This window comes from Stenella coeruleoalba (assembly GCF_951394435.1).
Source record: "Stenella coeruleoalba genome assembly, chromosome: 7".
Lineage (NCBI taxonomy): Eukaryota > Metazoa > Chordata > Mammalia > Artiodactyla > Delphinidae > Stenella > Stenella coeruleoalba.
In genome coordinates this window covers 57,362,015-57,385,838 of record NC_137153.1, presented here as the reverse complement: position 1 = coordinate 57,385,838, position 23,824 = coordinate 57,362,015, and the positions used below count along the sequence as shown (strand labels likewise).

Sequence of the window (23,824 nt, the reverse complement as noted above, 5' to 3'; positions counted from 1 at the left end):
AGACAACAGCTTTTGGAAGTGATTTCTGATGTTTATGATGTTTTCACATTTAAAATGTTCCAAGAAAAGGATTACACTATTAACATGACTTCAGTGTACTGGCTCTAAGAAACTAAATCTTAAATTTCAAAAAAAACCACAAATCTTTATTTTCATAGGACTATAATAAAATCCAATTTATAGACTGCTGTAAATAAACATTTTCCCCCTAACTTTTGAGCTGGTACTCTACTAAGCATTTCAAAGCTCATGTTTTTGAGTAATCTGTAAAAAAGTTAGATATATATAGATATAGATATTCTACAAAGAATAGTCTATTGGTATCTATAGTCGATTGGTATCTATACTAGAGATACCAATGTCTCAGATCATAATCAAAAGTTGTAATTACAGAGAAATCTTATTCTTAAAAACCTTTTTGCATATAACTACATACTGTGCATGTACCCTCAATGAGATCCAATTAGTTGCAAAGAATTTGCATTTCAGTTAGTGTGGGATAACAAGACTACAGGGAGGCACAATGCAATTCCACCAGCAGGGTAAGAAAGTGTGTTCTTTTTTGTTAGCTCTGTAAGCAATAATTCCCACAACTTACTGTTGTAAATGTTACTGATCTTTTCAATATTTGGGTATTGAGGTGGGTTAGGTTTTTCCCTCCATTAAAAAAAAAAAAAAATCACATGTTGGTGCAGATATGAGCCACAACGAACACCTTGAAGAAACAAATGAGCGAAGGATTTTGTTTTGCGTGTTTGTATGTGGGGTTTTTTTTTGGGGAGGGGGACTGCATACTTTTTCTTTTCTTTTGGATACTTATTATAATTCTTTTAAAGGCACATTGCTTTCTTAAAATAAGTTCCATAAGTGGAGGTAAGGAAGCATCATTGAGATAGTTTCATATAAATATATATGGCTTTGTGATAAAGGCATACATTTAGTACACTGAGAAATTACTCAAGAATTTTCCTCTTTTCTAGCTATGTTTCCAACAATGTAAATCCTAAGCAAATATCAAATAAATGTACAATTTATATACACAGTTTAACAAGCATCTGTAGGACTTCTGCTGGTTCATGGAACAATACCTGTAATTCCCTGGGTTCAGTTCAGCAGCTGTTAACAGATTCTGTAATCTGTAATGACAGTAAACTGGCCTTTGCTCTTCTTTTATTCACTATTCATTTTCAAGGCTTGGTTAAGTACAGAGCTGGGTTAAAGATCAGTGGTTTTTCATGTGACACAAGCTGGTATTCATCTAATGGCTTGTCAAGACAAAACTGTCCCTGTTCTTGCCAAAATAATAAAAATGACGCTCCACATCGCATGACAATCAGCACTTCCTTGTGGCAAAACAACTCAAGCTTTTGTACTTCACATATTTTATAGAGAAAAATATTCAATAATTGGCTATCCAATCCTATCTGTGGAATTAGGCTGCCATTCTCAACAGAGATTTTTTAAATGTTATGACCTCTCAACATGTAAACTAGTTTCTAATCAAATCACACTTTACAGTATAAAAAGAATGCTGAAGCTACAAATTCATATGGCATTAAGGTATATAACTTAATATATGCAAATTATGCAGAAGCAGCAGGCTGGGCCCAGTCACAGAGGTGCGGGGAACCAATTGAGGAAAAGTCATTTTTCTTGAGAACAAAGTATGGGACTTGCTTTGCAACATCTGTTGGGCTGTGTGAAATGTTAACAGATGTCTTAAGTGTAAAAAGGAAAAAGAATTAATAAAGGAAACCTCCTCTGAGCAGATAATCCACCCAAATTTCCATATTCCAGAGAAAAAAAGTTGACAGCAACCTTTTCCCCCTTTGAGACCTGCCATCCCTACTTTTTATTGTGTAAAGTTTCATTTTCTACGTGACGCTAAGGGGAAAAATTCTTTGACTCACTATAAAGAATAGAGAAAACGTAAAACAATAATTTCCACTGAGGTTTCCCCTTTGTGAATAATTATATCATAATCTAAGCTGCCTGTTTTCCCTTGAGTCATATAGGTCATTTGATGCCAAGACAGTGAAAATTCACCCCTCCCCCCCAAAAAATCATACAAAAAGATGAACTATTACTCTACTCTGCCTGCATGTTTTGGGGGAAAGGAAGGAAAGGAGATTAAAAAGCAGCTTTTAAGATAGAGTTCAGATATGAACACATCTCTACCCTTGAAGGGGATTCACCTATCACACCTACATCTCCCGCTCTCCACTGGCTCCTAATTTCCTTCCATTACCAGCCTTGTAAGAGTTGAAGTACCCCTCTTTCAACCGCCAATTATTCTACAGAAGCAAAGTCTGATCTTGAAGAAAATTTTTGGATTCTAGTAGTTGGATCCCTGCATTTAAATTTTAAGGAAACCCGAAAACTTTTCTTAGTTAACAACTCTCATTCGTGTCTCAATTTACCAGATGATCTAGGCACACCTGAATGCAGCCACCTTTAATCCAGATTAAAAAGATGACGCATGCTGCCAACTACTGCATCTAACCCTGTGCCCGCTTGTGTATGAATGGACTGAACTATGCACCTGTGGTCTTCTATAAATCTTCCTCTTTGGAGACATCAATCCTATGGCTTATTCTCTGAAATTCTGGGACATAAATTTGGGCTGACAGCTCATGGATTAACCAATTCAAAATGCAGTTAAGGATCTTTATAGATTCAAATGAAGGAGGAAAAAAATGGTGTTGTCCCCTTGGATTGCCAGTCTCAATCACTGGCCCCTCTCTCCTCTACGAGATTCTGTGTTAAAATTGTACATGTTACAATTTAAAACTGTTTACAGCTACACCTTCTCCAGACAGCCCTGGCAGCCTGCACTGGGCATTTCAGTATATAGAAACCTCAGCCAGAATAGCTTGAGGATTTCAGGGGACAAGAAACGCAGGCATACCTTTGATTTTTGGTTAGTTTGTTTTTTGCCAAAGCATCCTGGGTACTAAATGCTCTAGTGTTTACTCACAGGAATACCATAGGAGAGCACATGACCAAAAAATAACAACAATAATAACTGCTATACCAAAAAAATTGATCAGCTACACTGAGGGAGAAGCTTGTGCACTGAAAACATCATAATGTGATCTCAGACTAGGGGGAAAACAGGCCTCCTAAAATTAAGCTTGAATAGGACAGAGATTTAAATCACTTTCAGCAGTGGCAGGAACATCCCCCATAAGCAAATACTACCTAAACACTTCATCCTTCTATGGCAAAAGGGAGAAACCGCTCTGGTTGACACTTGTCTCTGTACCAACTGGCACAATCGATGTGATACAGCATCTGCTGACAGCCTAATCAGGGCCTCAATTTCAGAGAAACACATCAAGGATGTGTTTTCAGGGATATATCCAAATGCCATAATCCCTTGATATGCTCTAAAAAAATTTTAAATAAAGAGAACTTGGGTAGGGTGTGGTAGATGAGGTAGTTTATAAAATGTTAGGGAAATGATGAATCCTTAGAATCAGGACATTTGCAGATGCAAAAGCATCTGAGGTTGGCATGAATCTCGAGCCATCAAAAAAAAAAATGAAATCTTTTACCTACCCTGTTTTGGCTTAAAGACAGAAAAGTGACTTTATTTATCTTTTCTCAGCTATGAACCGTGACAGTGGCTTCTTCCTACCATAATGTAAAGTTCATGTTTTATGAGAAAGTCTAGAGGAAAACAACCAGTAACGTGTTTCCTTAAATGAGCATCAAAAAACAGGCTGGGGAGCATATAGTGGGCAATTAGTTTTTATAACCATGAAGAGCTACAAGCGCTGTAAAGACAGTGCTAATTTCTCTATTTACTTCCTTCTAAAGTCTGCAGACCCAAGAAACTTGCAGCCCCAGTGAACTTATCACAATAATAGTTCAAATTACTGTCGGGAAGGAAGATTGAGATTCGTAGGCACCCAGTTAATCCAACACTGCTTTTAGAGCTGTCACAGAAAAGAGCAACTCCGCTGATGGTACCCTCTTAAATGAAATTCACAAACTTAAAAAATAAGTTTAAAAAGTGAAATACTGGGCTTCCCTGGTGGCGCAGTGGTTGAGAGTCCGCCTGCCGATGCAGGGGACACGGGTTTGTGCCCCGGTCTGGGAAGATCCCACATGCCGCGGAGCGGCTGGGCCCGTGAGCCATGGCCGCTGAGCCTGCGGGTCCGGAGCCTGTGCTCCGCCACGGGAGAGGCCACAACAGTGGGAGGCCCGCGTACCGCAAAAAAAAAAAAAAAAAAAAAAAAAGTGAAGTACTAGTATATGTGAAGTTTCATAATCCTCGGAAAACCACAGAGGCTATTTCATATAGATTGATAGATATACTTATTTAAATGAAAAAAATGTTGAAACAAAGCAAATTTGAATAAACCTGAATATTGTTTTCAAAATTAAGGAACTCAGAAGATGCCAGAAACTCATTAACAGCATATTAAAAATAGGAAGAATTAATGGGTAACTTAGTTCTGAATAGTGATGACCTTCTGTGGGGAGTAGTGACTACAAGAGGCACAAGGAAAGCTGCTGAGGTCCAGGTGGTGTCCTGTATCTCCATCTCACTGGTGGTTCTGGGTATGATCACTTTGTAAATATTCACCAAGCCATATACCCTTATGATTTGTACACTTTTCTGTATGCATGTTACACTTCGGTTCTAAAAGTTTACTACTGCTACTGTGAATGGTACTGCTAGTAAAAACAGTGAAAACGATAAATTAGAACTATGTGAAAGAAAGAAAAAAGGGAGGGAAAAGAAAAACTAAGGGGGGAGTGGGAGAGAAAAGAGAAGGGGCAGAAGAAGACAGATACTTTATCACAGTCAAAAATCATTCATGTAACTGCCACTGAATGTACTGCCTGCAATGATTTCTTTAAAGGTAATAAGCGTGAGGAATCAAGCAAATACCTGAGTTTCACAAAATGGTGATGAGTGTGAAAGACAGTAAAAGGGAGGGAGACAAATACTTAGGTGAGAGATACCTTACCTAGGCGGTGCCAGAATGGGAGTGTATCCAAGAGGCTTAAACATACCTCAACTTGAGCAGCATCAACCCCACAACAGGGGATCCTGAAAGCTGCTTGCCCGCCCTGCTCATTAAGCCTATCCTCTGACTTGTGACTAGGGCTATTTGGAGTGGGCGCTAGGCATGCCTGTTGAGAGACTGGGAAGGAAATTACACATACTCTGCAGACAGTATTATTTGGAGACACTGAGTACATTAAAACAGATCAAAACCAAAAACAATTGCAAATCAACTCCTCTGACCACCTAAACACTTTTTAAGAGTTAACAGTCTCTAAGGCTGACAGCAGCCAACCATTAAATAAGTCCTGGAGAGAATGGAAGTAACAAAGTGGGAAGAAGTGAATAATTTGCTGATTGATAATGTATACACTTTTGCCCTGACTAGCTCAGTTTCTAGCTCCCTTTTCTTCCATGTGTTATAAAGACATATTTTAAACTAAGCACTTTTAGCCACTGTTAGGGAATGCTGATCAAAGCCCTACTTGCCAACTACAAGAAGGTGTGGGGAACACGAAAGTTAAAACATAGTCCCTGCTCGTGAGAAGTTTACAATCTAGTACAGATAAGCCAGGTACAATCTAGTACAGATAAGCCATGTACAAAAACAACCTTAATAAAACAACGTGATAAGTAGAGGTAGCGGCCAAACTGTATAGGACTTAAGAAAAGGAGATTCCTTCCAGCTGGTATGGGAAGAGAAAGTTTCTAAGCAGAAGCAGCATTTGCACTGGAACTTAAGAACTGATAATTTTCCTAAAGAAGTGGTCCATTGGACTTCCCTGGTGGTCCAGTGGTTGCGATTCTGCACTTGCAACGCAGGGGATGTGGCTTTGATCCCTGGTCGGGGAACTAAGATCCCACATGCCACAGCCAAAAAATTAAAAAAAAAAAAAAGTAGAGAAGTGAGAGCTGTCAAAAATTGAATCAGAGTACCGAGGCCAATGGAAAGGAGACACCCAAAAGAAGTGGTCCAGTTGGTGGACTAGAACGTTACGGTGGAATCAGTGTAGAGCGATGATGAATGAAAGGGGTAGACTGGTCAGTGGGAACTATTATAATGGGAGGGGTCCTGTATGTCACTAGGAAGAGTTGCTATTTATCCTGTTATCCATCAACAGTCAAGACCGCTGAAAGCTTCTCAACAGCAGCACAGTATGAACATTACTGTACTTGAAGAGGATTTATCTGGCAACAGCATGACGGACGGACTGAAGTGTGGAAAGACAGAAGCAAAGATACCAATTAGGATAGCTATTACAACAATCTGGGTAAAAAGACTACAGGCAATAGGGCTGGGGAAAAAAGAGCAAGATACAGCATGGAGATAAAATCCAGGGGACAAGAATGACTCATGTGCGTAACAAATGAGAAGAGCCAAAGATGACACTAAAGCTCTGATATTCTGAGCACAGGAAACTGGTCGCACTCTCAACAGACATGGGAACAAACGAGTTGGTGGGCATATACGGTAAGCTCAGTTTGAGAAAACAGTAGGTCACACTGGTGACTAGGCAACTAGAAACATTCAGAAAATAGGTTGACGCTGTAGTTATTGGATCTGAGAATCATCAATAGAGAAGGGACACAATAGGTAAAAGAAAGTGGCCAAAGTTAGCGTCTTGGGGGATACACACAGTTACTGTGGGAGAAGACAGGAGCAGCATGAACAGGGGCACTGTGATTGTCCAGTGTTCTCAATGGCAGGAGAAGTCAGAGTTTAGAGAGTTTTAAATGCTCTAAGAAACAATGCTACATTTAGAGTGCAGTAAAACCAAGTACAGTAATAAATATAATAAGAGCAAAACAAAATGCATGGGAACGATAAATACCAAAATCAGAATCCTGCTTGAGGATGGGAGGGCAGGTATTGGATAGAGGAAATGGCAGTGGCTACAATGTAATTGGGATGTTAACCCAGGGCTTCAGATGTATTTGTACATTATTAGTTCTTAAGCTTCAATAAATGGCTGTTCATTATCCCATTCCTCATATATGTTTGTGGTTGTGATATTTTATAATTATATTTTGTGTCCTAAGAGAAATGTCTTAGTGGGCAGATAGGTATAGAAGTTAGAGGATCTAGACTGGAAAGAAGTGAAGAAGTAAGCAAAGTACAAAGACAAAGGAGGCAGAAAAGGGCAACATTCTATGGAGAAATTCTGCAAAGAAAGCAAGTAAAGTAAGAGAAAGGTGGTCTGAGAGTTTGCAGGGCCTGGGAGAAGTCTTAGTGTGTTGACTGCTTGTTTCTCACAACAGTGAAGAAAAAGGATCGCAGGCAAAGGGGACAAAGCCAGGGGAGAAAAGGATACTGAAGACCTAAGCCAGAGGGAAAATGATTTAAAAAAAAAAAAAAAAAGGGTTCTAGGAGAGAATGCGATCAGGAAAACAAATGAAAAGGGTACTCTTGAAGGGAGAAGAAAAATTTTTTTCTCAGAAACCAGGGTAAGAAGAGAAAAAAATTCTGTGGTTAATATATATATATCTCAGAAGTGCTCATGTAGAAAGCCAATTTACTATCCATCTCCCCCACTAAGCTTTTCACTTGTTGAAAGTAAGAGAGTTTTATCTATCTTTGGTAATCCAGGGCCTAACAGAGTGCTTAACACATAGTAAATGCTCAATAAATGATAGCTACACAAAGGACATGACTGACCATCTCAGGAAAGATGAGGGCACTTGCTAAAAGAGACAGGACAGGAAGAAATCAAGGACCAACAGAGAGTAGAAAGTGTTTGGTCCAGTTGGAGAGGGTAACATGAAACTGAATCAATGAGAAATGAATAAAAGAAATGGCAAACTGCAGAAAGGACTCAGCCTTGGTTCCTGTAAAACTCTGAAAAGTTACAAGTAAGTGGACTGGGTTCAAGAAAGTGTAGCTCCCGTTTCCCAATCTGGAAAGTAGAATATTAGAAGCAGCAAGAAGCTCTTAATGCAAAACTGAAAAATGCCTTGTTTGAAATGTACACCCTGACATGCAATAATACACTGTATTTCTTTACCTCATAGCATTCTTACAGGATTAGTTCTTATCAAGAAAGTGAAACACTGAGAAGTGACTTTTGGATGAAGTCATTTAATTTTTATTTAGATGTCCCCCAAATCTAAGTGTTTACTAGGTAGGTCTTTTTAAATATCTATGAACTTCTTCCTGGCTAATGAAATTCCCCAAAGCAAACAAAAATCAAAAAACGTTATGCTTTCTCTGGATATAAGCCCAGGAGTGGGATTGCTGGATCATATATATGGTAGCTCTATTTTTAGTTTTTTTAAGGAAACTCTATACTGTTCTCCATAGTGGTTGTACCAGTTTACATGCCCACCAACAAGAGATACACGCACCTCAATGTTCATTGCAGCACTATTTACGATAGCCAGGACATGGAAGCAACCTAAATGTCCAACAACAGAGGAATGGATAAAGAAGATGTGGTACATGTATACAATGGAATATTAACCATGAAAAAGAACAAAATAATGCCATCTGCAGCAACACAGACAGACCTAGAGATTGTTATACTGAGTAAAGTCAGACAGAGAAAGACAAATATCATATGATATCACTTATAAAAGTGGAATCTAAAAAGAAAAAGGTACAAATGAACTTATCTACATAACAGAAACAGAGTTACAGACGGAGAAAATAAACTTATGGTTACCAGGCGGTAAAGTGGGGGAGGGATAAATTGGTAGATTGGGATTGACACATACACACTACTATATATAAAATCGATAACTAGAGCTTCCCTGGTGGCGCAGTGGTTGAGAGTCCGCCAGCCAATGCATGGGACACGGGTTCGTGCCCCGGTCCGGGAGGATACCACATGCCGCGGAGCTTCTGGGCCTGTGAGCCATGGCCGCTGAGCCTGCACGTCCGGAGCCTGCACTCCGCAGCGGAAGAGGCCACAACAGTGAGAGGCCCGCGTACAGCAAAAAAAAAAAAAAAAAAAAAAAAAAAAGATAACTAATAAGAACCTGCTGTACAGCACAGGGAACTCTACTCAATACTCTGTAATGACCTATATGGGAATAGAAACTAAAAAAGAGTGGATATATGTATAACTAAATCACTTTGCTGTACAGCAGAAACTAACACAACATTGTAAATCAACTATAATAAAAAAAAATTTTTTTAAGTTATGCTGTGTCACATCTGTGACTTGAATGAAGGACTGGGAGATGTGGAACAATGTCACTTCATCAGCAAACATGAGAGGAAGCTGAGGAAAGCTTAGACCTGCTCCTTCCTGCAATCCAGGTCTCCAGAACTGCAACTGTGGGCCAAAGTCACCCCAGCTCTCTGTACAATCAGTGGTGGTTGCATTAGCGCTCTCGGGGCACTCTCAGTCCAGATTCCCCATAGAGAACTGGGAAATGCTGAGTTCCAACACCTGGCCAGCATCAGCAACCACCAAACAGTCACCTCGGGGACCTCGACAAAGACATTCATCTGCTGTGCTCGCAGACACTCCAGACCGCCTTCCTAACAGAGTCCTTTCTGCGAGGACCACTGTCTAAGTGACCTGTCACAGAGCTTATAAAGCAGCATTACTACTGTGGGCCAAAACGAGATTGATCTTTGAGCTTCGTGGTCTTCTGTTGTCAACGGTGCATTATAAAACCAATACTAAATACTTTATAAACAGGTCTCCCTACAGTGTATTAGAAGAATAGTGCATATTTCATGACCCATAGTTAGGTAGCCACATATCCATCAGACTAATAAATTATTTATTAGGTGCTCAGAAGTGCAATAAGAGTCAATAAACTAACTTCTGAATACTTACAAGCTACTATTTCACTGGAAATTGCACCTGAAGGAGAAGACTAGCGCACTCACTGAATGGGGGATGGAAACATCCCGGCTCTCTCACATGTCCTGTTAGAAGGAAGCACAGGCCTCATGCGTGAGAAGGGGACCTGAAAAAAGTGTCTTGGTTATTGAACATACAAAGAGCACCAACCAACCCTATATTTGTTTCCTTTCTTTTCCATATAGTCTTCTCTGGTCCTACCAACCTTGGAGACAGCTCAGAGAAATAAAAATTAGTGGAAACATTTCCAACACACCCTGAGTCACACCATATGACAACCACCACCACCACTCATGCTTTGCGTCTGACATCTCCAAAGAAACTATCCAACGGCTTGAGTGCCCAAGCTCTCTGCTGTATGTACAGCATAGAATTTGGCACTTATGAACCTCAGGTTTAGAGTAGCTTTTTTTTTTTTTTCTGTTTTCAGTTAAAGGTCCCAAGATCAGAGACACTCAATGATACAGTCCCTGGTACCCAGTCCAACACCATCAGGCATCTCTTTCTGGGTTCCACCCCTTTGGAAAAGGACCTTCTGTTCAAGAATGTATTCCAGCCCTTCAAGAAGGAATTTCTTCAGCTGGGAGTTATTTCCCAAACTATCAGAGGCGTGGACCTTTGTGTAGCATTGTGGGTGCCAATGGTTTCACATGCTGGCCACATTAATACTGGAGAGCAAGCATCTGTAACCCACAGCTGAGTGTGCTCCAGCCCCAAAGCACCCGCAAGGCTGATGCCAATGCAAACCACTCTTCCCATCCCACTTCTGAACCACACTGGTTTTCTCCAGGAGCCAGGGGCTAAGATACAGTTCTGAAAATGAAGATTTTGGGTTCTTTCCATTCACATGATGGGTACAGAGTGTTGAGAAGAATACAGCCAGGGGGGACTGGCTCTTTTTTTTCTTTCCCGTTCCATACCAAGTGAACAAACCATAAAGAGGTTTACAGTGTCTAATGGTGTTCCAAAATATCCCAAGGGAAAAACCTAAATGGATAGATGTTTGCACACAGTTTTACGTCTTTCTTCCTAGAGTCTTATAGTTTTACCCCCATAGGCTGGAGGTTTTAAGGTTGAAAAATATTTTATGTGGGTAGGAAAAAGAAGTGGAAATAAAGGAGAAACATGTGAGAGATCTCCGCTTTCTCATCACTTTCTCAAAGAGACCTTCCCGAGTCCTGGAAATAATGGAAGAGTTGATGTAAAACTGTAAGACAAGACAAGTTTCTTGTATTACTTTTGCTACTACAACCACTACAGCTAAGATGATTATTCATATTAATGAGTTTGGTATGTAGACTAACTATAAAGGAAGCAGTCTCTGACCTCAAGTACTTATCTCTGTCTTTTGGGATTTATTCCTCCTGCTAGATTTACTTTTATTCTTCGTACCCTTTCCCAGAGGAAGTGATCATCACTCAGGACTTGTAGCATTTCCATGGGTGGGGTTTAAATATGGCAAAGACAAGGGAGAAAACTTTTGCCCTTGGACAGAGACAATGTTGGCCCCAGAGCTCAGGATGTCTAGAGTTTGTGACAAAAAGAAATAGAAACTCCCTGTGAATTTTTTACACTGGTCTCACTGAGCTTTATCAGAAAAATCTTATAAAGCGTGAAAGCAGATAGTATTCCAGGGAGCACGCAAGCACGCGTTCACACAAACTGTATCACTATCACCGCAAGCACGCGTTCACACAAACTGTATCACTATCACCGCAAGCACGCGTTCACACAAACTGTATCACTGCACACAAATGAGCTAACGTTAGATAAGTCTTGATCCACCCTTTATACTCAGCTATTTGTGTTTTGTGTGTGTGCTTATAGCACTTGTCAGAGATATCCTTGGAGTCAGTTTTGCCCAAGTGTTTCCGCAGTCAGATTACGCGGGTTTGAATACCCATGGAACCTTTTACTAGTCGTGTGACCTCAGCCAAAATTCCTCATCTATAAAAAGGAAATAATACTAGCTCACCCAATTGCTGTGAAGATTAAACATTTTGATTAGTGCAAGACGTTTGGCTGAGTGAATAGCACATAGGCGCTCAATAAATATTAGGTGCTGCATATATATGTGTGTGAAGAGAGATTGCAAACCAGAAGCCCTCAGGCCAAGTTTGCTTTGCTTGGCTCCCTTCATGAGTATGTATGAGTGTGCAAGTGTGTTTAATTCGTAGGCAACATGTTAAAAAAAGAATCAAGAAATTTTAAATGAAACTATGGATTTCCAGCTGTTGGGGACAGGGTGGAGTATCAGGGAACTAAAGATACAGCAGCAGAAATCTGTGTTTCTTCATAACAACGATCCTCCGAGGTGGAGCTGTGCTCTCAGATGGGCACAGTCTCCATGACTCGCCTTCATATTATAAGCCACTTGTTTCCCTCAATTCCATCATTTGCCTGACCTCTATAGCCATTTGAGTTTGCGACCCCTGCCTATAAGTGACTCCTCCTTAACATGGCATACATATATGAAGAATTCACACATAAATGAGTATCATATTTAAAGTGTCAAGTACCAAAAACGTTTTCTATCATGTCTACCTCTGACAAAAGTAACACTGAAATGCATTATGTTCCCTTTTGCATTTTCCTAAACCGTACATTGTTTTATATTTATTTATATATGTGTGTGTGTGTGTATATCTATATATCTATATCTATATCTATATCTATATCTATATCTATATATAAAAGCAGTGAGTAAATACATTACCTGTCACTATATCAGGGCTTTTGCCACAGTTACAGATATGGGCTTTGTGACAGCTATTTCAGTAACGGTGGTTCTCAAACATACATGTTTTTAACTGATAAAGACCTTTTTTAAAAAAGAAATTCATACTGAACATGCAGGATGAGAAGCATAAAGCCTGGGCCCCTTGGTCTCTATAACCTGAGACACCTACATGAAGTTGTAAAACCCCACCAAAAGAAGTTTAGGAAACTGATCTACTCCCATTGCTTTACTATACAAACAGGAAAACTGAGACAAAGTAACAAAATAAGCCGGTGGCAGACTGGACCATTTTTTTTTGAGACCTGGGTCTCCCAAACTGCTTTTACATCGAGTTCAAAGCACAGGTCAAGAGTGTTGGGGATACAGTAGTGTACGAAGCCGCTCTGCTGACTTAATGAGAACCAACCATTAAACATTCAGGAATTTTTTTAAGCCAGTTGACTTCACATTGGTAATTCACACCAGTAACTGCTACAGATCAGAGCTCCCCTACCGCATGAACTAGTTGTTAAACACTTACAAATGTATTACTGGTTAAGATCCTGGCATTTGGCTGTTGGGGATTTTCACATGGTACGTGTATACTTGGTTCTAGAGATTTGAGGATTTTGGTGAAGAATATGAATAAAACCAAACCAAACCCTTAAGAGTTACAGAACAAATCTGGAGTGCCTAGTATGTCCAAGGCATTATGATAATAAGTTTTCTAAAAGATACAATTATAGTAAGATCTCAGTGTCCAGAGCTCTTAGGAAATTAATTGTTCTGGGCAGGCAAAGAGTCTGGGGGATGTTACTTTATATTTATTGAGCACCTGTTGTATGCCAGGTACTGTGGAAAGCATAAAATATTTTTTCATTTGTTCTTCACAGGTGCTATGAGATAGGTCTTATTATTCTCATTTTACCAATAAGGAAATTGACGCTAAGAAAGTTGACTCACTTGGCCAAGGTCTTATATTAAGTGTCAAAGTGGGGATTCAAGACCAAGTTGGTCTGGTTTCAAAAGATGTGCTCATCCCCATATCCTGCACTGCCTCTCCAATTTCTACCATTTTAGACAAGAATTCTTTGGAAAAGTGCTGCATATTCAACATATATTTTTAAACAGGACATATCTTTCTTGATAATCAAATTTTTTCATTTCGAACACCAAATTAATATGTAGTGATACCTTTAGGGTTTCTAAGGGCTAGAGGGGCCCTGATTGTTCCTGGAGGGAAAAAAGAATCTCTGGGAATGCTCTGTTTTTAAATTTTAAAATCTATCATTTTATCCTTTCATAGTTAGTTGTAATTACTTCTTGTATCTCTAATATCTGCCACCCTCCCACTTCTAGAATTTGCTGTTTTATTTTATTATAAGCCTTTCTAAAGGAATATTAAGCAACTGTTAAGATGAAAACCAAAAAAGGCTGGAAGCAGCAGTCCCTGCTACTCTACCCTTTCATGTTCCCAGGTTTCACTGACTCGTGGTCAACCGTGGTCCGAAAACATTAAATGGGCAATTTCAGAAATAAACAATTCATAAGCTTTAAAATGCACACCAATCTGACCGGCATGATAAAATCTCTCATCCTCCTGTTCAGTTCTGCTTGGGATGTGAATCATCCCTTTGTCCGGCGCATTCTGCCCGTTAGTTGCTTAGTAGCTACCTCAGTCATCATATCAACTGTCCCGGGATCACAGTGCTTGTGTTTAAGTCGTCCTTATTTTATTCACTAGCGGCCCCAAAGCACTAGAGCAATGATGCAGGCAATTCAGATACATCAAAGAGAAGCTTTCAACAGCTTCCTTTAGGTAAAAAGGTGAGAGTTCTTGACTTAATAAGGAAAGGGGAAAATATCGTATGCTGAGGTTGCTAAGATCTATGGTAAGAACTCATCTTCTATCTGTGAAACTGTGAAGAAGGAAAAAGAAATTTGTGCTAGTTTTGCAGTGCTACAACACTGCAAACTACAGTTAAGGCCTTGGTGCGTAAGTGCTTAGCTAAGACGGAAAAGGCATGAAACGTGTACATATATTTTGAGAGAGTAAAAGAGAAAGAGAGAGACCTCATTCACATAACTTTTATAACAGTATATTGTTGTAATTGTTATATTATTGGTTATTGTTGTCAATCTCTTACTGTGCCTAATTTATCAATTAAACTTTATCATAGGTTATGTGTGTATAGGAAAAAACAAGGTATATATATGGTTTGATACTATCCAGGGTTTCAGGCATCCACTGGGGTCTTGGAATATGTCCCCCACAAATAAGGGGGTACTACTGTTATTGATAAGGAATATCTCCAAATATACCATAGTAAGAGGCAAGATATAGAACAGTAAATAGAGTGCACTACCATTTACGGCAAAGAAGAAAAAAACTGGGGAGGAGGTAATAAATACTTCTATATTTGGACTAAGCTCTTTCTGGAAATACCTTTAAGAATCTGGTCAACAGAAATTACTTCAGAGGAGGGATGGGAAATCTGTTTTCTCTGTATAGGCTTCTGAACTCTTTTCTCATTTCTTATAATATTTATGTAATAGCAATTAGCAAAAAACACACTTTAGAGTTTTCAGGTTCTAAGCAAACTGTGAGGGGGAACAACTATCTTAGAAGTTCGGTACTTAAGCTTAGATGCTTTGTTGCATTCTCCTCAGGATGCTCCAAAACACTGTTTTACCTGGTTCTTAACTGTGTTCATATTTGTAAGGTGTTTGGCGCACTAAGGACCAGGCCTTCTACTTTTACCTGACTTAACAGTGTCATTGGAGAGATTAGACATAAACACACCAGTTAAAGAGAAGATATAAATCACTGCTCTCTCTTGCTAAAATAGTAAGTGCCCCCATCAGTGCTTGTGTTATTAGTTACAGTGCTTCCAGGAGCCAAAGCAATTTGGTCAAAAGAAGGATATGGCCTGAGTTTCTTTGGCTAAGGAGCCTATCAAAAGACAAGGAGAGCATTCCAAATGGTGGAGGGGCATGAACAAAACTAAGTGTAAGAAAGCATCATTCCTTAGGTAGATGAAGGATATTTGTAAAATAAGAAATTAGAGAACATGCAGGCAAATGAGGAGGCCTTGAAATTTAGACTTTAAGTTTCCAAATTGAAAAGTTAAGGAAGGGAAGTTGTGTTTCATCTAGGGACAGTGTACCAGAAAACAGAGATATGAGGCAGAAGTATTCAATTAGGGGATTTATGTCATGTTCAAACATCTCCCTAGAATGTAAGCTCCAAGAGCAAGGAAGCTTGTCGGGTTTGCATCTGTCTATGTCACGAGCATCTCGACACTTGACGCTATACCAGACACTAAGAGAAAATGGACAGCCCATTTCATGGCAAGAGGACCTACACTAGATAATAGTGAGAAACAAAAGAAACAATTTCGAGTTGTTTTGTTTTTTAAAGGATCTACAAGAACTGATGCTTAAGTGAATTTTAGCTTTCAGGGAAAAGAAGGAGCCAAAGATACTGTAAAGGTTTCCAGTTAGGAAAAATGGTGGAGGAGGACCCTCCTAAAACTAACACTTGGTTGTATGCATTAGATAAAATTTGATACTTACACCTATATGGTATCAATACAAGTACTGAAGAGTTAAATATTTCTACTTAAAAAAAAATAGTCTGTGACCTTAGTAAATGTCTAAACACTGAAAATGTGCTTATCCTCCAACCTCTACCATGTATTCCTGGCTGGAATCTCATACAACATTATATGGCTTTATCTATCACTCACCTGGAAGACTGGTCATATCCTCTGCCTTCCAGCGCCTACTGTGCTTCCCTTGCACTATGGAAATGTTATATATGGGCTATACATTTAACAAGGCAATCATCTATCCCTGTCCGACAGGAATGGGCATCCCTCCAGAATGCTTGGCATACCCAATCGGCAAATACAAATAAGCTCTAGAATCTGCCAGATTTCTGCAACTGAATATCCTCCTTCCTTAGAACTTGCTTAGAACTCAGTCTCTCTGAATTGGACCATGATGGTCTCTCTAAAGCTGCTGTCTACCGCATTTCACATTTTTGTTATGAACAATTAAGCCTCCCGTCCATCAAGGCTTGAAAGCCAATTCATGTCTACTCCACCTCTTTATTCTTACCACGCTTGGCACGCCGCCTTGCATTCGGGCCTGTTTTAAGAAACTTGGTTGAAGGTATGAACACATGATGAATGCATGAAGGATTACAGTGACTTTCAGGAGTTTCTCTGCTAGGGAGAGTAATTCAGGTCACGTATCCATTGACTATTCCCTTAGCGGCTCCGGCAGGCATTGCTAATTGTGCAAGAACTTTTTCTTTTCCTTCTGATGCACCTCAGCCTCTCAAAGCATTCACCACCAGTCAGTCAAAATTCACCCACAAGGGGCTTCTCTGGTGGTGCAGTGGTTGAGAGTCCGCCTGCCGATGCGGGGGACGCGGGTTCGTGCCCCGGTCCGGGAGGATCCCACGTGCTGCGGAGCGGCTGGGCCCGTGAGCCATGGCCGCTGAGCCTGCGCGTCCGGAGCCTGTGCTCCGCGACGGGAGAGGCCACAACAGTGAGAGGCCCGCATAACGCAAAAAAAAAAAAAAAAAAAAAAAAAAAAAATTCACCCACAAGATGAAACAGATCTGTCATCCCTGAACTCTGTCTTCTTTTTTAAGTTCAAATTTTGTATCATTTTAAAAGTTTTTCAGGTAAGCCCAAAAGAAAAACCTGAAAACATTAATAAAGTCAAAACTAAATCCAGAATGAGGAACTTATATAAAATTTTCTTTCCTTTTGCATTTAAACTTGGTAAAGATACCTAGCACACTGTGAGCACTAGATGAAAACAATGTAAAATAAAGAGCTCAATATTTCTCCATGATCTTTTCACTGTACAAGTGCTAAGTGCCTTTAAGGAAAATGTGGTACCACATCTAAGACATCAGCAATGAAATCTCAAGAAAAGTTCAAGTTCATCTCTGTTCCCTTTCAAAAAAAAACTTCTCTATCTCCCAGTTTCCCTTGCACTGTAAATTTCTTTTTCTCAAAATAAAAATAAATAAATATCAAATACCATGGAGTCATTTGTCCATACAGCACACCACTGAATCATATAAAAAACTGTAACAATTTTTCTAGAAATATTAATTCACTCAAGATGAACTCCAGAGCTCAGTACTATGTATATATTTTTATTACGTTTATTTTTTAAAATATTTTCATTCTAATGAGGTTAAAAGATCCATTTTAATGTACTGTGACTTGAACTCCTATCTGATGACAAAATTAACTATTGTGTGGTATTGCTAAGAATGTTTTTAAAAACTATATCTTCTAAGAAATAAGAGATCAGATGACAAACTGTTCACTGCCACATATGGTGGCAAAAAAAAATTAAAAGGGGAGGAATTACGTTTCAGATGACAAGTTGTTTGGGCTCTTTCTTGTTGGTACATTCTGCTTAACTAGTACCTGAACACCATAAACATGTGCAAACTACTGCAAAAAATTAGAGGCTGTAATATTTTCAAATGCTTGCTTTCCATCTCAGATAGTGCCAAGTCTACTGCTTTAGCTACAATTAAATATCACCTAAAACTTCAGCTTCAAGGCACGTTAAGAGGATATCTTCACAAACATTAAAACAACTGATCAATGAAGTCAATGTGTTTGGGGCAGCAGTGGTAAGTCAAATGAGATGGTCCATGCTGCTGCAGACAAAATTACCAGCTGACTGGAGCTGGGAATTCGTAGTTTCATCTTAGAACCAAAATTCTCATGCAGTCTTAGAGAACAAGTCATTTTTACAAATTACTTGGCAATCATGCATTTCAAAGACAGCCTCTCAAATTGCCAGATTAAAAAAAAAATTACGAATTATAAAGGATCTGTACACGCTCCTTCTTTTCTAAATTCTGTTCTTCTCTAAACAAATATATACCACCAAGTAAACAAACAAAATCTCAACAATACTTTTTCAAAAAGAAAGAAAAAGAAAATATAATAACTTGTACCATAACAAAGAAATTGCGGGAGGAGTGTGAGCTGGCAGCTCTGCCAAAGCTAAATGTATTCCACATGGTTAGTGGCCGGTGAATCCTGAGAAGCGGGGGGAGAAAATATGACACGTAAGGCCTCAAAATGAACATAATCTACTAGATCCACTCTGCTATGATTCCGGATACACATTTTAATAGTGATTAAAACACACGGAACTTCACAGAGCCTCGTGTCAGGATGTTTCCGTGTCCTTAAACATGTGAACATCCAGGTCAAACATAACGTGACATTAATGGTCTGCAAGCAAAGTGGACGACCTGAAACTGGGTATTCTAACAGATCTCAGAGATTCCTCTTTCAATGGTTATGGGACAGACACGGCAGAGTATGAATACTAACAAAGACTGTTAAGGTAAAGCTTACACCCAAATGTGTCAACATAAAACTACCCACTTCAAAAAGATTTTGGAGTATATTTTATTAAATCCTGAAATGCATGTCCTGGTAAATTTCTGTATAAATCTGATTTACAAATTCCACTGAAAATGTGCCACAGCTGGCAGAATAAATGACTACAATAAATCATTATTAGATAACTATAAATCTTCGTAATGACATAATGCCTAACTAAAAAAAAGTATGCAGAAGTGAACGTTCGGCAAAAGAAAAGCACTCTTCGCACAGGAAAAGAAATTACAAAACTTACCATGCCAACACTACAGTATGATTCAGTGACTAAACAGGGACATAAAAGTCACATTAATAGTTCTTAAATCTGCAGTGGAGTTGTGTTCACTCTCACATCAAAACGAGTTGTACGGCAAGGGGTAATGGACTCGGGTTTCTGACGCAAACGTTGGCACTGGCAAAGGGTAATACACGTACAGCTGCATCCAATATTTTGCTAGACAATAAAAACATATCCCAGATATCAATCGGCAAGCCCAGTCCTCCCCTGCCCTGAAGCTTCATAAGTATTCCTTTAAAAATAACCTATTTTCCCACCACCACCCTCTCCTCCATAGGGAACTCCACCCTCCTTCAAAATAAACTTTAAAAAGCATATATACAGTTATATTCCTGGTGATGTGGAGCAGCTGGATTGTTCCAGCAATCCCTTACTTTAGATATCACTTGAAATGAATCACTCCAAACGTCCCTGCCTTACTCAGCTCTCCCAGGCCTCCATTTGTCAAAGCGCAGACACCTGGTACTTGGGTCACAACCAAGGAGACAGCATTGCTCGGGCCAAGATGAGCTCCAGCAGAGCGACAGGCCCTATAGGAGTGCCTCTCACAGCCTGTGATTGCTTCCTCTGCCTCTGGAGAACCGACACTTTCACAATTGAGAGAAACCCACTAAAATGGTTCGTCTACCAAGTATTTCTCACTGCCAGTTGGTAGAATCTTTGTCCAAGTCACCACTGCCCACCCTCGTTTGTGTTTATACTTCAGTTCACTACTCTTCATAAAATGAAAAGATGTCCCTGAATGCCACTTCTACCTGTCCTTCTATCTGCCAAAGCCCAGGTGGCAAAAGTGTCTCTGAGTAAGAAACCTCTGCCTCTCCCAACAAGTGTAGGATTTACCGATATATGATTCAGGAAAGTTGCCCCCATCTCAACCAACTTGCAATCTGAGCTGTGCAATAAAATAAAGGGTAAAGATGGTCTCTATCTTAGCCTAGATCAAAATATTTTTGCAAATGTGAATGGGAGGGTCTTTTCCCCCGCTGAATTTCATTTTCCAATTTGCCTTCAGTTATAAGCACAAAAAACATTCCTTTTTCAATGTGTAGCAACGGTTTCGCTAAGATCCTTATTAAGTTCATCTACTCAAGAAGCACTTGGGGACTGTGGGCCCCACTGTCATGGATTTCTTCCCAGCAAGATACCTCTTCCTTCACCTCCACTTCCATCCACACAGCCATTCTCTGCATCTCGCCCACACTCAAAGGAGAGCAAAGCATCTGTGCTATCGCCTCAAAACCTGGCACATTCCAGACCAAATAAATAAACCAGTAAAAGGATACCTAACTCTACGAAGGGGAATAAACATCTAAAAGTTACATGTGGAAACAACTGAAAATATTTCCAAATAAGCAAAAGTTCAGAGAGAGAGACCAAGACAGCATGAGAAGACACACTGACTCTAAAGGAGAGGGTAGAGAACACGCATGGGTGCAGGAAAAGGAGTCAAGGGAAGATCTGGAAGACGGAGGAGACACAGGGGAGACTGTACAATGTACAAAAAGCAATAGTCTACCATACAAGAGTGTGTGACCTAAATTTTCAGCTACGTCACCGAGGAAAAGGAATCAAAACATGAAAATGTTGACCATGGCTATGACTATGTCTTCAGTACTAATTATTTAGGGTCATCTACTGATGTCAACTCCATGATTATACGAACAAAGGCATGACTTCCCCCTTCCTTCCCCACCCCACCTCCCATCTCCGTAGGCAAGGCAGTCTACTACTCCCAGGCTTGAGATAACAACCAACCACTGATGGTTACCAAAACCGCATCCTCAGCCTACATCACTCTTCTACACCACAAATACACTCAACGGTCTACATGTCATCACCAGGGGAAAGTAGAAGACGGACTTCAAACGTGGCATCTAAGTGTGGGTCTAAGACTCCTCAAATATGCTCCTCCTCCAGAACTGCCCACCTCTGTAAATGGCACTATTGGCCACTAAGTGCTTGGAAAATAATTTTCTCCACTTACAAAGGGCAAAAAGACCATCTTATCCTTCCTTCTCTTTTCTTAATAGTGTTTCCTTGGAGATATAGTGAATCTCAGTCCTTACTCTAAACTTTAGAACAGAAATAAAACTCTCTAGGGATTAAGCCCAGACACCAGTTTTCAGAGTGTGGAGAACTCCAAGATCACATGCCAAATCACCATGATGTGTAAAAACAAACCTCTAGGATTAGCTCAACTGTCTCTGAGGAGACGTGCAGAAGACTGTCACAGGGAGCAGCCCTTTGTCTCTCAACGAGATGAGGCATTAAACTGTGAGATCAGTCCCAACTTTATAGTCACTTTCGTGTTATCTTACACACACATAAACCTGCTAATTTCTACTCGATAATAAACTGGGATCTTTTTTCTTTCTTCTACGTGGATAAAAAGGTGTCTTTTTGTTGGCAGGATTATTTTATTTCCCCAACCACCTCCTCCTGCCCCTCTGACAACCTACATGCAATCTCCAAACAGCTTCTAGTTTATCTCCTAAATTATCTCTGGATCCATCTACTCTCCATCCCTGTACAGACTACCATCATTTTTTGAGGTATAGTTAACATACAACATTATAAAACATGAAGCCCTTTTCCTTTCTCCTTTACTGAACCTCCCCTTGCCTTCAGAGATGGCTTCTTTCCCTGGACTAGAGTAGGTTATCATCCACTCCTACAGCATCCCGTACTTCTGCTCAGCACGTGAAATTATTTAATTTCTGTCTTCCCTATGGGTCAATAAGCACTATGATAGCCTTTACACCTACAGCCCCAGTGCCTAATACAAACAGATTCAATAAATATTTCTGATTGAATGTCCCAACTTACTAGCTAGGGAAAGCAGAGAAGCAGCTTAAACGAGATTTAAAAGTATGTAGGTTTACCTGTTGTACTGTTTATCTTTACTGTGATTTTAAATCTCTTGCTATACGGTATAATATCTCAAAGCTTGTCATTTTGCAACTAATTAAATAGGAAGCTATTATCTGAAAGATTAAGACTCCCCATCATCATTGCTTTTTGGCTACTACTAGTGCCCAGCTTATCAAGACAGATGAACTCATTTATACCCTGAGGTCTGAGTCCAATAAGTCTTGAGCAATTCCTTGACAATTGCCAAACCATAACAGACATATAAATGTGAGATGCATTTGTCAAAAGCTTGGAGTCACTTCTTCAGACCTGATACAAGCAGCTACGTTCCTAATTTTCCTCAAGCCCCTTTTTCCAAACTCCACTGCTAACAACAGCCAATGCAAAGCTTGACTGTAACTTTACTCATGTTTCTCAGCCTTTACTGAATGCCTAGTACGACAGTGACACTGGAAAAAAAATCAGTCGCAAGGCCAAACTGAACTCGTTCTGTTATTTAACAGCAAATGAATTGTACCAATCCATATATAAGGAAGTCTTATAAAATACTAAGTATTTTACATGTTCACAAATCCCTTTTTTTCCTTCACAGCTTCAGATTTCGGTAATAATTTTACTCAACAAATTACAAACACAAAGCAAGGATTCATTTTCTACGGCGGCCGTAATAAATTACCACTACCTCAGTGACTTAAAACATAAATTACCTTACAGTTCTGTTGGTCAAAAGTCCAACAGAGGTCTCACTGGGCTAAAATCAAGGTGCTAGCAGAGTTGAATTCCTTTCAGGAGGTTCGAGAGGAAGATCTGTGTCCTTGCCTTGTCCAGCTTCTAGAGGCTGCCTACATTCCTTGGCTCAGGGGCCCCGTGCTCCATCTTCAAAGCCAGCCATGCTGGATCTCTCTGACCTTTCTTCCAGTCATGGCTCTCTCTCTGACCACAGCTGGGAAAGGTTCTTTAATGAGTCATGTGATTAAATTGGGTCCACCTGGATAATCGAGGCTGTTCTCCCCATCTCAAGATCTTTAACATTAATCACACCTGCAAAATCCCTTCTACTATGTAAAGTAACATATTCCTAAATTCTTAAGCGTTGGACATGGTTGGGGGAGGCCCTTATTCTGCTGTTATTTTTCACAAAAAGCATGCACATTTTTCAGGTTAATATTTCTCACCTGAGAGTTAATAGCATATATAGCCAAGGCACAATATACCAATCAATCTTATTTTCATAACCAAAATCTTTGAAGAATCTACTGGTTTTACTTACACCCACAGATGTAAGAATTAAATAAATCTTTGTTTTAAAAAAATTACTATTTAACTTATCTTTCATTTGAATGGGAAGAGGGCAAGTATTCCAGGGTCAACGTGTATGTTTTTGCAATAAACATAGATTCCAGAAGGAATGTGTTCTGATTTTACCAGTGATAAATTCCAGAAAACTAATTCATCTTAAAGTGGGTTATAACACTTAACTTCATGATAATCGTTTTCAGTTCACACCAAAAAGCAATGTACAGAAATGGATTACAGGTTACCACTGCAACAGCTGGCTATAATCTCATACTTCAGTAACAAGGAAAATGTGATTTTCATGCAAAAATCTTAGTAATTGGAATTGAGACTTAGTTAATTGCTTTTAACATTTTCCACTTTGTTATG

General features: G+C 39.6%; 1 protein-coding gene across 17 annotated transcripts in view; it reads right to left on the bottom strand.

Annotated features, from left to right (window-relative positions):
* The window catches only part of BNC2 (basonuclin zinc finger protein 2), a 425,725-nt gene that overhangs the window by 296,376 nt on the left and 105,525 nt on the right, over positions 1-23,824 (bottom strand). For 2 of the 17 annotated variants that reach the window (XM_079927968.1, XM_079927981.1), the window contains exon 1: positions 22,867-23,056. The exons of 12 other annotated variants lie outside the window; for them this stretch is intronic. The gene's annotated coding sequence lies outside the window, so the exon portion shown is untranslated. Of the gene's footprint in view, positions 1-3,882; positions 4,107-22,866; positions 23,058-23,824 lie in introns of those variants that run through there. 3 more of the 17 variants (XM_079927973.1, XM_079927979.1, XM_079927980.1) reach the window with 3 other exon arrangements.